The sequence below is a fragment of the Hypomesus transpacificus genome, chromosome 17 (assembly GCF_021917145.1).
Source record: "Hypomesus transpacificus isolate Combined female chromosome 17, fHypTra1, whole genome shotgun sequence".
Classification (NCBI taxonomy): domain Eukaryota; kingdom Metazoa; phylum Chordata; class Actinopteri; order Osmeriformes; family Osmeridae; genus Hypomesus; species Hypomesus transpacificus.
In genome coordinates this window covers 10622483-10636381 of record NC_061076.1, presented here as the reverse complement: position 1 = coordinate 10636381, position 13899 = coordinate 10622483, and the positions used below count along the sequence as shown (strand labels likewise).

Here is a 13899-nt window from a genome sequence, read left to right as displayed (position 1 = left end):
GAGCGGCAACCATGTCTTCACGTAATGTCACAAAGTTAATAATTTTACAGTTTTACAGTCAATTTTACATCTAAAAAGTCGAGCAGGGCTTCCAAGACATATGCGAATTCTGCTTTAGGGCGCGCTGGTCCAATTATTTTTCTGATTTGTATAAACTGGCAATCTGAGTGAGACTGCGTCCCTGTTACACTGTTTTGACTTTATCCTCAGTCAGACTCGCTCACTGGCAGTGTGCACAATGTTGTATTTCACTCCATTCTACACCAGAAACGTCAGGGAGGACTGCCTAATGTAGATACGAGCCCGATGAAGATAGCCAGCATCTCGGATTTCTTTAACCAAGCCTGTTTGATTCGTCATTTGCCTGAGAAAGCGACCTGCGTTAGCCAGGCAATTTTTGCCTGATCACTTGGTCAGGCTATTTAAGGGTATCGGGGTCAAGTGACTTTTTTGCATAGAAAAGTGAAACGTAATTGTATTTGTCCAAAGGCCAAGAGCCTCAAAAAGTTAATATCAAGCCCTGCAATCCAGTGGCCAGGGATATATGATGACCTGATCGGCACTCCAAGTGTAATAGACTGGGGAGAAGTTCGTCTTTTGCAACCGACATGCGCAGTTGAGCCTGCTTGACAGTTTGTGAATAAGGGTGATAATTGGTCTATAGGGAGTGGGCAGGCTCTCCTTAAACAGGCTCTGGCTAGATCATCAGCGTCAGCGCTCTTGGGTACCCTGCATGCAGTGCGGCATGTCAAAAAACGCCAAGACTTGTGGAAAATAGTTTGGTTACAACAGCTATGCAAGGGATTTCTGTTGTTGCGTTCGTTCAGTTAGATGTTTGTAATATTGTTGTTTGTTAGTTAAAATAATCTTGTTGGTCACCCTGAGAGTGCATGTTGTGTGGTTTAATAGGAAATGAGAGTCGGCCACAATACAACAATTTTGGCAAGGAGATAATCACGGCCTGCACCATAGACCTATTGCCAATGAGGCTATTCTTTTAAGTTGAAAGTGGTTCCGGAAAGCGGTCTTCAAGCCATCTTTGAGAAATTCTGGAAATATTGTTGCGATCAATGTGTTCTGATTGTGAGAGGCAATTTTTGATCGACATCTAAACCTTGTGCGTCCGCTATAGCATTTCTGCTTTGGAGTGACTTGCGCTGGGAGGGAGGTAAACGGCATGGATTGGGATAGTGTGTGGGCAGGTGTATTTTTATGTAGGGTGAAATGGAATGAGAAATTTAATACAAAATGTCTGAAAGGGGTGTATTTATGTAAATGCACAAATTGCCTGAATATCTTTGTGTCAATAAATCAAATGTAATTTTGACTGATGGTTTTCAAACTTTATTGGGTTAAAGATGACATCACTCTGAAGTACCATCAACAATTTCATCTTGGTATGTCAAAATGTGATTGAATTTGAGAAGTTTAAACTTTGGCTGAATCTAACAGCTCCTACCACAGAAGAAACAGCTTACTTTTTTATACAGTAACTGAACATGACAATATTCAACACTGAGAATAGCTCAATGCACAGGGACAGTGACCTACAAAGTATAATGTTGGAGGTTTGAATCCAGCCGTAGTCTTTTAGCCTGTCTTAAATTTGGATAGCTGTTTAGTTAAACAGGATGACATCATTATGAAATACCATGCGCAATTTCATGCAATTCCACTTTGAAATGTCAACCACTTCTTAACCTTTGTCCCAAAGCTGACCAAAGCTAATACTGTGCCCTTTCTACTCATACATTCTAAACAGTTGGTGTGTAGCAGAGAGGATAGACAGGCTGCCTTGTAACCTTATGCTCATGAGTTCAAATCCCCATTCAGCCTATTGTAGTTGGCCCAACATGAAGTAGTTTTGCTGTCTTGTTGTCCAACTCTTGACCTTCTACAATGTACATCTTTATAATTTTTGCCATTTTGTGGAGGAACCCGCATCGCTGCTTGCAGCTACATTTAGGGCGGAACCCTGACGGAGGAACCCTATTATTTTTCTTCTCCTTGCGCCCCAATATCTCAAAAGGTCCCTTGTCATAAATTTTCTAATTTGGCACATTGATACTACATCCAAGTGGGTACCCCCACACCAAATATGGGCCACATCAGACCATAGGGGGCGCCACAGGCCACGCCCAAAAGTCAAATTTTCAAAGTGATAGCATTTCCAGGATGACACTTTGACATACCAAGGAGTGCATGCGTCATTTTTCATGAGGAACAAAAAAGCCTCAAAGACCCATAAGGTCAGCCATGATTGATTTTCCTGTACAGTGATAATTTGGAAAAAACATTCACAATTCCTCTTCTCTTGAACCAAAGGTCTAATTGACTTGATATTTGGTACATATATGTATCATTGACGTGTTTAAAAATGTTACTTAAGGTAATTGAATCAAAAACAAAATGGCTGAAATGGGTGTATTTATGTAAATGTCCACATTGCCTCAATGTGTTTGTGTCACTAAATCAAATGTATTTTTGAAGGATGGTTCAAACCTAATAGGCTTTAAGGTGACATGCCTTTGAAGTACCATGCAAAGTTTCACCTTGATATGTAAAAATATGACTGAATTACAGCTGTTTGAAATTGGACCAAATCTGACAATGCTCGCCATTGGAGAAACAGCTTTTTGATTATCTTTATTGAACTTTGTGTATTCCATGCCTGGGAATGGCTCAATTGGCTGATATGTTGTGCTGGTAAGCAAAGGGCTGTAAGTTCAAAACTAATCAGAGGCATAGTTTTTTATTTTTTATTCTGACAAAACAGTTTCTAGTCTTCAGATAAATCCTCCGGTTGTAAAACATAGCAATGCGTGTTTATTTGAGCCCATCACAACACTCCAATCATCTGATTAGCGAGACTGTGTAAACCACTGCAAAACAAGTTCACCACAGTAGCTAGCTACTTGTAGTCTACGCATGGTAGAGATAACGCTAATGGTTATCTCTATGAAGTAAATTGATTGCTCAGGTGGATTCCTTGTCTGTTGCACAAATTCATTTCAGTAACCTAAGCCAGGAGACATCCCCACTGATGCTAGGCATGGTTTGAAATTCCCTTCCATGACAAGTTATGGCACTCCAAACAACCTTTCAAAAAAACTATAAGTAAGTTATTCTTTACAGCAGCAACCCAGTCATCCCGTTGTCCCATTTTCATAGGAAATGTACAAGCAGTTTCAACTTTGGCTGAATCTAACAACGCTTACCACAGGAGAAACAGCTTACGTTTTAATACAGTTACTGAACATGAAACTATTCAACACTGAGAATAGCTCATTGGGCTGGGATGGTGACCTGTAAAGTATAAGGTAGTATGTTGTGTTATATACTGAGTTAGTGTTGCACCCCGGAACCTTTGGAACGACACCTGCGTACACCGCCGGGGGGGGGTTATTGTTTTTGGCGCGACCTGCCGGTCTCATGTACGTTTTGGTCACCATGCTGTGAGCATTGGTTTTCAGTAAAGACCCAAAACTAAGTACAAGTGTGCGTGCATTATTGCCCTCAGGTTACCACACTTTTGGCGACGAGGATTAAAACATAGATGACGGAGTAACGTTAGTGTCGAAGACGAAGTTCTGTGTGACTTTTAGCTTGCAGCATGGCTACTGCCACGGTCGGCACGCTCGGTGAATTCGTCGAGCTGGATGGTGACTTGATTGAATATGTCGAGAGACTGGAGCACTTTTTCCTGGCGAATAACATTAAGGAGGTCGAAAGGAAAAGATCGATTCTCCTCAGTGCGTTCGGTGCCAAGACGTACAAGTTGATACTCAATTTGGCAACGCCACGGAAGCCAGGCGAATTGTCATTAGAAGACTTGGTGAAGCTGGTGCAAGAGCATCACAACCCCAGGCCGTCAGTGATTGTTCAGCGCTTCAAGTTCCACACACATTCACGCAAAGCTGGAGTTTCAGTTGCTGCATTCGTGGCGGAGCTGAGACAACTGTCGGAATATTGTGAGTTTGGACCGGTGCTTGACGACATGCTACGGGACAGGTTAGTCTGTGGTATCAACAATGACAGCATTCAGCGCCGATTACTAGGTGAAGTCACGCTAACTTTCAAGAAAGCATTGGAGATTGCTCATGCAATGGAAACGGCAGCTATCAACTCTAAAGACATTCAAGCAGCTAACGCCAGTGTGCCACAGGGCGCCCTTAACCGTCTGTTTAATGCAGGGAGAGGCAAGCCGATGAAGTCAGTTGAGTGTTACCGCTGTGGGGGAGCGCATCTGGCTAATGACTGTGGGTTTAAAGATGCCGCGTGCCATAACTGCCAGAAAAAAGGGCACATAGCCAAGAAGTGCAGAGTTTCTAAAAAGACATGGAAAAAGGAGTGGGAAGAGTCAAAACCCCAAATGAAAACGCATCATGTGCAAAGTGAAGAGCCGGAGGAGCAGTGTTCATTTAACATGTTTAACATGGACCTGAGTGAACCCCAGGCAGACCCGATCTGTGCAACGCTACAATTAAACGGAAAACAGCTGACGATGGAGGTGGACACGGGTGCCTCAGTTTCGGTGATAAGTCAAGCCACCAGGTTGTGGTGCTCTGGAAAAGTGCCTGCTTTAAGGAAGACTAACATCAGACTGAGACAATACACCGGTGAGTGCATTCCTCTACTGGGAGCTATAGAAGTAGACTAGTGATGTATGAAGGCCAGTTAGCTAAAGTGAAGCTGTTAGTGGTAGACAGGGAGGGACCTAGTCTGATGGGAAGGGACCTCCTAAAGAAAATCCGCCTCAATTGGGGGGAAATCATGCACATGAAAGTGGTTGGAGACATCCTATCAAAGTATGCAGAAGTTTTTAAGGATGAGCTTGGCACCCTCCGCGGCACAACAGTGAAGTTAACCGTGGACCCCAACACAAAACCACGTTTTTGTAAACCACGCACGGTACCATACGCCATGAAGGCTAAGGTGGAAGCAGAGTTGGACAGGCTGCAGCGGTCAGGTGTTATTGAACCTGTGGAGTTCTCTGACTGGGCAGCCCCGATTGTGCCTGTGCTGAAAGAGGATGGTGCGGTGCGGATATGTGGTGATTACAAAATGACAATTAACCAAGCCTCACAACTTGACACGTATCCCCTGCCACGAGTTGAGGATTTGTTCGCCACACTGGCAGGAAGACAAACGTTTACAAAACTGGACATGAGTCACGCGTACCAACAGCTGTTGCTGGATGAGGACTCTAAACAATACGTGACCATCAACACCCACAAGGGACTGTTTAAGTACAACCGCCTGGTTTTCGGCGTTGCGTCCAGCCCAGCCATTTTTCAACGCACCATGGACAACCTCCTGCAGAACATTCCCCATGTCGCTGTCTACCTAGACGACATTTTGGTGACAGGTAAAACGGAAGAGGAGCATCTGCAGAACCTCGACCAGGTGCTAAAGAGAATGAAGAAGGCCGGGCTGCGTTTAAAACGCAGTAAATGTGTTTTTCAGGTTTCAAGTGTCACATACCTGGGTCACAGGATTTCCGCTCAGGGTCTTTCCCCCATGACAGAGAAGGTGAGGGCGATAAAGGAAGCTCCTTCTCCAAAGAATGTGGCTGAGCTCAGGTCGTTTTTGGGCTTAGTGAATTATTACGGGAAGTTCTTGCCTGAGCTCTCCACTGTGCTCGCCCCCCTCTATCAGCTGCTGCACAAAGACTGTTCCTGGAATTGGCAGCAAGCTCAAGAGACAGCTTTCCAGCAGGTAAAAGAACTGTTGCACTCAGCAACACTACTCGTGCACTTTGACCCGGACAAAGACGTTGTCTTATCCTGTGATGCATCGCCCTACGGCGTAGGGGCGATCCTATCGCACTGTATGGAGGACGGAGATGAAAAACCTATTGGGTAAGTGTCTCGCACTCTCACATCAGCAGAAAAGGGTTACTCTCAGCTAGAGAAAGAGGGGCTAGCGGTAGTTTTTGCTGTGAAACGGTTCCACCAGTACCTGTATGGTCGCCCATTTACCATTTTTACCGACCATAAGCCCTTGCTGGGCCTGTTTAGTGAGACTAAGGGTATTTCACCCATGGCGTCAGCAAGAGTGCAGCGCTGGGCATTAACTTTGTCAGCGTATCGGTATCACATTGTGTATAAAGCAGGAAGTGAAAATGCAAATGCAGACAGATTCAGCCGTCTTCCCCTCCCAGAGTCACAGAGCCAAACTAACCTACTTCCGGAGACTGTGTTTTTGTTAGACAGACTGTCTGACTCTCCGGTGACAGCAAAGCAAATCAAACAGTGGACTGAAAGAGACCCTGTGCTGTCACAAGTAAAGAGATGGCTATTGCAGGGCTGGCCAGTATCAGTGGAGCAGGAGGAGCTCAAGCCCTATGTCAAGCGTCAGCTGGAGCTAAGTGCGCTGGATGGCTGTATCCTCTGGGGCTCCAGGGTGATTATTCCACCTGCGGGACGGGCTCAGATAATGGAAGTGCTGCATGAAGCTCACCCCGGGGTGTCGAGGATGAAGAGCCTCGCCAGGTCGTTTGTGTGGTGGCCTGGGATGGACGGTGCTTTGGAAGAAAAGGTAAAAGCATGTTCACAGTGTCAAAGTAACCAGAAGATGCCCGCACCTGCGCCTCTCCACCCATGGGAGTGGCCGGCACGCCCGTGGTCCAGGCTCCACCTGGACGCTGGTCCGTTTATGGGCCACATGTTCCTGGTGCTGATGGACGCTCATTCAAAGTGGATGGAAGCACACATCATGTCAAATATCACAGCCCCAGTTACCGCTGACACGCTCAGAAGCATCTTTGCCACCCACGGGCTACCAGATACGGTTGTAAGTGACAACGGGCCCACTTTCACAAGTGAAGTTTTCAAAGAGTTTGTGGAGAAAAATGGAATCCGACATATCCTGACTGCACCATACCATCCTGCTTCCAACGGTTTAGCAGAGCTTGCTGTTGAGACACTGAAAGAGGGACTGCGGAAAATGACAGGGCACACGCTGGAGACTAAGCTGGCACTTTTCTTATTCCAGTATCGGATTACTCCACACACAACCACTGGTTTGCCTCCAGCAGAGATGTTGCTAGGGAGAAAGCCCAAATCTCATCTGGACCTCCTTCGTCCGGATGTAGGAGCAAAAGTTGCCCGATCACAGGAGAACCAAAAAGTGAGACGGGACCAACATGCAAAGGAGCGGCTTTTACGGCAGGGGGACAGTGTGTATGTCAAGAACTTTGCCAGCGGCTCAAAGTGGCTGCCAGGGGTTATTCACCGCCAGTCTGGTCCAGTTTCTTTTGTGGTTGACTTGTTGGACGGCAGGCAGGTTCGCAGGCACCAAGATCACGTGCGTGTCCGCACTGATGCAGAGGAGAAGGGGTCTCAGAGTGTTTCACACAAGGACGGTGTGAGTAGCTCTATGGACTGTGTTGCACCTGTGTGCATTGATGGACTGTCTGAGCAAACTACCCCACCTGCCCCTGCCGCTACCCCAATTCCTCCCAGTACAACACAGTCTGTTACCCAGTCTGTGGACTCTCCTGTTGCACCAAGAAGGTCAGAGAGGCAACAAAAGCCTCCAGAGAGACTGAACTGGTAAACTAACAAAACTGTTGTGCATTACCGGATGTTGTTGATTGCCTGTTGTTAGAATTCTAAAGTTGGAATGTGAATTTAAGTTAACTTAGTGCAATATAGTTTCTGTACTTTATAAGGGGACATACATGCAATTTCAGTTTGTTTGGGTAACCGTATTATAAGTGTTTACTTAAAGGGGAAGAAGTGTTATATACTGAGTTAGTGTTGCACCCCGGAACTTTTGGAACGACACCTGCGTACACCGCCGGGGGGGGTATTGTTTTTGGCGCAACCTGCAGGTCTCATGTACGTTTTGGTCACCATGCTGTGAGCATTGGTTTTCAGTAAAGACCCAAAACTAAGTACAAGTGTGCGTGCATTATTGCCCTCGGGTTACCACAGGTTGGAATCCAGCCATTATCTTTTGGCCTGTCCTCATTTTGATTATCTGTTTAGTTCAATAGGATGACATTATTCTGAAATATCATGCACAATTTCATGCAATTTCACCTTGAAATGTCAACCATTTCTTAACCTTTGTCCCAAAGCTGACCAAAGCTAATACTCTGCCCTTTCTATTCATACGATCTCAACAGTTGGTGTGTAGCAGAGAGGATAGAGAGACTGATTTGTAACCTTATGGTCATGAGTTCAAATCCCCATTCAGCCTGTTGTTGGCCAAACATGAAGTAGTTTTGCTCTTTTGTTGTCCAACTCTCGATCTACTAAAGTGTACATGTTTATAATATTTTGCGGAGGAACCTGCATCGCTGCTTGCAGCTATATTTAGGTTCCTCCGGTAGGAGGGAACCTATTGTTATTGCTGGTATTCTTATTAGAAGGTTCCTCCGGTAGGAGGGAACCTATTGTTATTGTTTGTATTCTTATTATTAGGTTCCTCCGGTAGGAGGGAACCTATTGTTATTGTTGGTATTCTTATTTTTATTTTTATTCTCCTTGCGCCCCAATATCTCAAACATTACCTTGTCATACATTTTCTAATTTGGCCCATTGATACTACATCCAAGTGGGTACCCCCAAACCAAATATGGGCCACATCTGACCATAGGGGGCGCCACAGGCCACACCCAAAAGTCCGATTTTCAAAGTGATGGCATTTCCACCCCATTGCTCCAACTCATCTGAAACTTGGTGTGAATGCCTCATTTTTCATGAGGAACAAAAAAGCCTCAAGGACCCATAAGGTCCGCCATGATGGATTTTCCTCTACTTTGATAATTTTGGAAAACCTTCAAAATTCCTCTTCTCTTGAACCAAAGGTCTAATTGAGTTGGAATTATGTACAGATATGTATCATTGACATATTCAAAAATGTTACTTAAGGCAATTAAATCAAGTACAAAATGGCTGAAAGGGGTGTATTTATGTAAATGTCCACATTGCCTCAATATGTTTGTGTCACTAAATCAAATGTATTTTTGAAGGATGGTTCAAACCTAAAAGGCTTTAAGGTGACATGCCTCTGAAGTACCATGCAAAGTTTTACCTTGATATGTCAAAATATGACTGAATTACAGGTGTTTGAACTTGGACCAAATCTGATAATGCTCGCCATTGGAAAAACAGCTTTTTTGATTATTCAGTTATTGAACTTTGTGGATTCCATGCCTGGGAATGGTTCAATTGGCTGAGATGTTGTGCTGGTACGCAAAGGGTTGTAGGTTCAAAACCAGTCAGAGGCATAGTTTTTTATTTTTTTTTCTGACAAAACGGTTTCTAGTCTTCCGATAAATCCTCCGGTTGTAAAACATAGCAATGTTTGTTTTTATTTGAGCCCATCACAACATTCCAATCATCTGTTAAGCGAGACTGTGTAGACCACTGCAAAACAAGTCAGGTTCACCACAGTACCTAGCTACTTGTAGTCTACGCATGGTAGAGATAACGCTAATGGTTATCTCTAATAAAGTAAATTGATTGTTCAGGTGGATCCCTTGTCTGTTGCACAAATTCATTTCAGTAACCTAAGCCAGGACACATCCCCACTGATGCTAGGCATGATTTGAAATTCCCTACAATGACAAGTTATGGCACTCCAAACAACCTTTTATAAAAACTATAAGTAAGGTATTCTTTACAGCAGCAACCCAGTCATCCTGTTATCCCATTTTCATAGGAAATGTATAAGCAGTTTCAACTTTGGCTGAATCTAACAACGCTTACCACAGGAGAAACAGCTTACTTTTTAATACAGTAACTGAACATGACAATATTCAACACTGAGAATAGCTCAATGGGCTGGGATGGTGACCTGTAAAGTATAAGGTCGTAGATTGGAATCCAGCCATTATCTTTTGGCCTGTCATCATTTTGATTATCTGTTTAGTTCAATAGGATGACATCATTCTAAAGTCCCACAAACAATTTCACCTTGGTATGTCAAAATATGATTGAATTGGAGCAGTTTCAACGTTGGCTGAATCTAAAAACGCTCACCACAGGAGAAACAGCTTACTTTTTAACACAGTAACTGAACATGACAATATTCAACAATGAGAATAGCTCAATGGGCTGGGATGGTGACCTGTAAAGTCTAAAGTAGTAGGTTGGAATACAGCCATTATATTTTGGCCTGTCATCATTTTGATTATCAGTTTAGTTAAACAGGATGACATCATTCTGAAATACCCTGCACAAATTCATGCAATTTCACCTTGAAATTCCTAACCTTTGTCCAAAAGCTGAGCAAAGCTAATACTCTGCCCTTTCTATTCATACAATCTCAACAGTTGGTGTGTAGCAGAGAGGATAGAGACTGACTTGTAACCTTATGCTCATGAGTTAAAATCCCCATGAAGCCTATTGTTGTTGGCCAAACATGAAGTAGTTTTGCTCTCTTGTTGTCCAACTCTCGATCTTCTACAGTGTACATGTTTATAATATTTTGCGGAGGAACCTGCATCGCTGCTTGCAGCTATATTTGGTGGCCAAGCCGCGAAGCCAACTTAAGTGTTTCTACGTATTCTTATTATTAGGGGCCAAGCAGCGAAGCTGCGAGGCACCTATTGTTATTGTTAGTTTTATTATTATTATTATTATTATTATTAGGGGCCAAGCAGCGAAGCTGCGAGGCACCTATTGTTATTGTTAGTATTATTATTAGGGGCCAAGCAGCGAAGCTGCGAAGCCACCTTAAGTGTTTCTACGTATTCTTATTATTATTATTATTATTATTATACATCTTCTTCTGCCATGGGAGTCTATGGCAGCCCCTAGAACCAATTGGTCAGAAGTTGTGAATTTTGGCACACTATTTGGGACCAGTCCCCTCATCAATTTCACCAAGTTTCATGTCTCCCATTCCAACCATCTAGCGCCACCAATGGGTCAAAGTTGAAGGTGTGTTTACACATGTTACTTTTGAACCATATGCCCCATTGTCCAAAATGAGGTATCGTTGGATTCCCTGGATCAAGACGAGTTCAACGCACTCTATGACATCATACCCAGTTCTATAGATTCTCCGCCATTTTGAATGTAAAGGAAAAGCGTTTTTTCGCTACTCCTACAATTCTTGTCGAATCTTCTTCAAAATTGCCACAGATGATCTTCAGACCAAGCCTCACAAAAATTATCCCCTGGAGCTTTGATTTTCGCAACCGTTTGTTATATACAGCCACATCAAATTGATGTGGCTGAATTGATGTGGCCGCCATTTTGAATATAACGTTTTTTCGCTACCTCTCCTACAAGGTTTGTCCAATCTTCACCAAATTTGGCACAGATCATCTTCAGACCAAGCCACACAAAAGAAATCACATGTTTTTTAGACTTTCTACACTCGACTGGAACAGCCAATCAAAGTCATCAGCCAATCAAAATCGTCAACCAAGCCACCATAAAAGAAGTGAGGTCATATCTCAGCACCTCTTTACTGCATTGACAACAAATTTGGTATAGGGACGAGGGACCCTGTTCTAAAGAAGTCCAAAATAGGTCATGCCATTTCACCTCTAGGTGGCGCTGCAATAGGCAAACATTTTCAGACCAAGCCTCACAAAAGACATCACATGGCGTTTTGATTTCTGCAACCGTTTGTTAGTTACAGCCAATCAAATTGAGCAACTGATCCGGAAAAAGGAAGTGAGGTAATATCTTAGCCAAGCTTTGATGCATTGACTCCAAACTTGGTGTATGGACTCAAGGCCCTTTTATTAAGAGGTTTGAGACAGGTAGTGTCATTTGACCTCTAGGGGGCATTACAATAGGTAGGATTGTGTTTTGACCAATAACTGTTGATTTGTTTGGCGTATTTAAGCAATTCCTATGTCTCGTGATATCTTAGGAGATCCCGCGTCTGATGCATGTTAACGCGTGATACCAGACGAATTGATGAGGCCGCCATTTTGAATGAATGAATAAAACTTTTTTCCTTACTCAATACACAATGTATCCAATATTCACCAGATTTGGCACAGATTATCTTCAGACCACAATCACCTTGCCATGTAAAAATATGACTGAATTACAGCTGTTTAAACTCGGGCCAAATCTGACCATGCGTGCCACAGGAGAAACGGCTTCCTTTTTGTATTCAGTAACTGTACACAGCAATTCCCAGTGCTGATAATGGCTCACTGGGATAGACTGGCTCCGTTGAAGTGCAAGGTCGTAGGTTCGAATCCAGGCAAAGTCTCAGGCATGTTATGATACTGGTTTATCTGTTTAGTGAAGCCAGGTATGTGACAGTAGCTGTCGAGCAGTATAATCATAATGGCCACGATAATGTTTCATTCTCAGGGGATTTATACTCATGAAGAATCCGATTTATTGTGCTTTGTAGATATAGTGAATCTACATCTAGCCAGTGCATCGGATTTCTTGCATCATAACTTCTGAACAGATTTGTCATAAATCACAAGATTGGTCTCTTCTGATTCCAGGTGGCATACCATGTCGAAATATATCACATTGTCCCGTGTCCACCATTTTGGGCGTCGGCCATTTGGAATTTTCATAAAAACATACTTTTTTGAACTCCTCGTTTGCCGTTGCTCCTATTTTGAAAGCTAGCTTTTCAGTGGCGTAGCTAAAGGCTGTTTATGAGCGACACAAGGTTTACTCGGCACGGCTTTTTTCCTTGGAGCTCGACGCTACTGTTCCTGTTGAACTAGCCAATTCAACGTTCTGACGAATTATCTTGGCTGGCATAAACTATTAACGTAAGTTAATTATAATGTCTCACACCCACTCACATTGTCCTACATGTGTCATTTTGTTCGAAAAGTTGACTCTATTAGAGAGTCGCGTTCAGTCGCTTGAGGAAGAACGTATGCTAGTAACTTTAGATGCGACTGGCGCAACATCACAGACAGGGAGTCCTAGCGTGAGTGAGGACTCAAGTTTAGCCCCACCGGTTTCACCTTTGCAGCATGGTGGGAGTGGGACTCCGCAGACGTTAGTGATCGGTGACTCCATCACTCGTAACATTAGATTGGAGGGACCAGCGACAGTTTACTGTGTACCTGGGGCCAGAGCTACCGACATAGAAGCTAATCTTAGGGTGCTGGCTAGCACTAGGGCTAAGGCAAATGCCCAAGCTAAGGCACATGGCGCACGCACTGATGATAGGTATGAGAATATTGTCATTCATGTCGGCACCAATGATGTTAGGCTGAGGCAGTCAGAGGTCACAAAGGTTAATATTGCTCGGGCATGTGACCTTGCTCAAAAGATGAGTCGGCATCGAGTAATAGTCTCTGGCCCACTACCTGCTAGGGGGACTGACGAGATCTACAGCAGGCTTGTCTCTCTCAACCGCTGGTTGGCTCGCTTTTGCTCAGAACAGGGTTTAGGATTTGTAGATAATTGGTCTCGTTTCTGGGCCAAACCTGGCTTGTTGAAAAGTGACGGGCTCCATCCTAGCTGGAGAGGTGCTTTTCTTTTGTCTAGGAATATTGAAGCTATTCTAAAGCAGACCTGACACTCACTAGAACAAGCCGGGCTACAGTCTCTTAGAGAGTCTGATAGGTATGTTGATAGGCATGCTGTGAGCTGTTGGGGCCCCGATAGCTCAGCTTGTAGTGTAGCCAGGGTGGTTGCTGATGTTGTTTTTCCCATTGAGACGGTGTCGGCCCCCCGCCCTTTTTCCAAATTCCGGCCCTCAATTATTAGGAATTATACCAATTTAATATATATTCAGCCTTGCTCACCCGTTGCTCTTCCAACTCAGTTTCCTGATAACAGTGCCACCTTTTCAGAAGTATTATCTACGTCTAAAGCTGCCAAAAACCCATACTGGAATGTTGGGCTCCTAAACATCAGATCTCTATCCACAAAGGCCGTTTTGATTAATGATCTGATGTCTGACTGCAGCCTGGACCTGATTGGTTTCACCGAA

General features: G+C 43.9%; 1 pseudogene; it reads left to right on the top strand.

Moving 5' to 3' along the window:
* Window positions 1–3613: 3613 nt before the first annotated feature.
* LOC124479471 lies at window positions 3614–7560 on the top strand (annotated as a pseudogene).
* Window positions 7561–13899: the final 6339 nt, after the last annotated feature.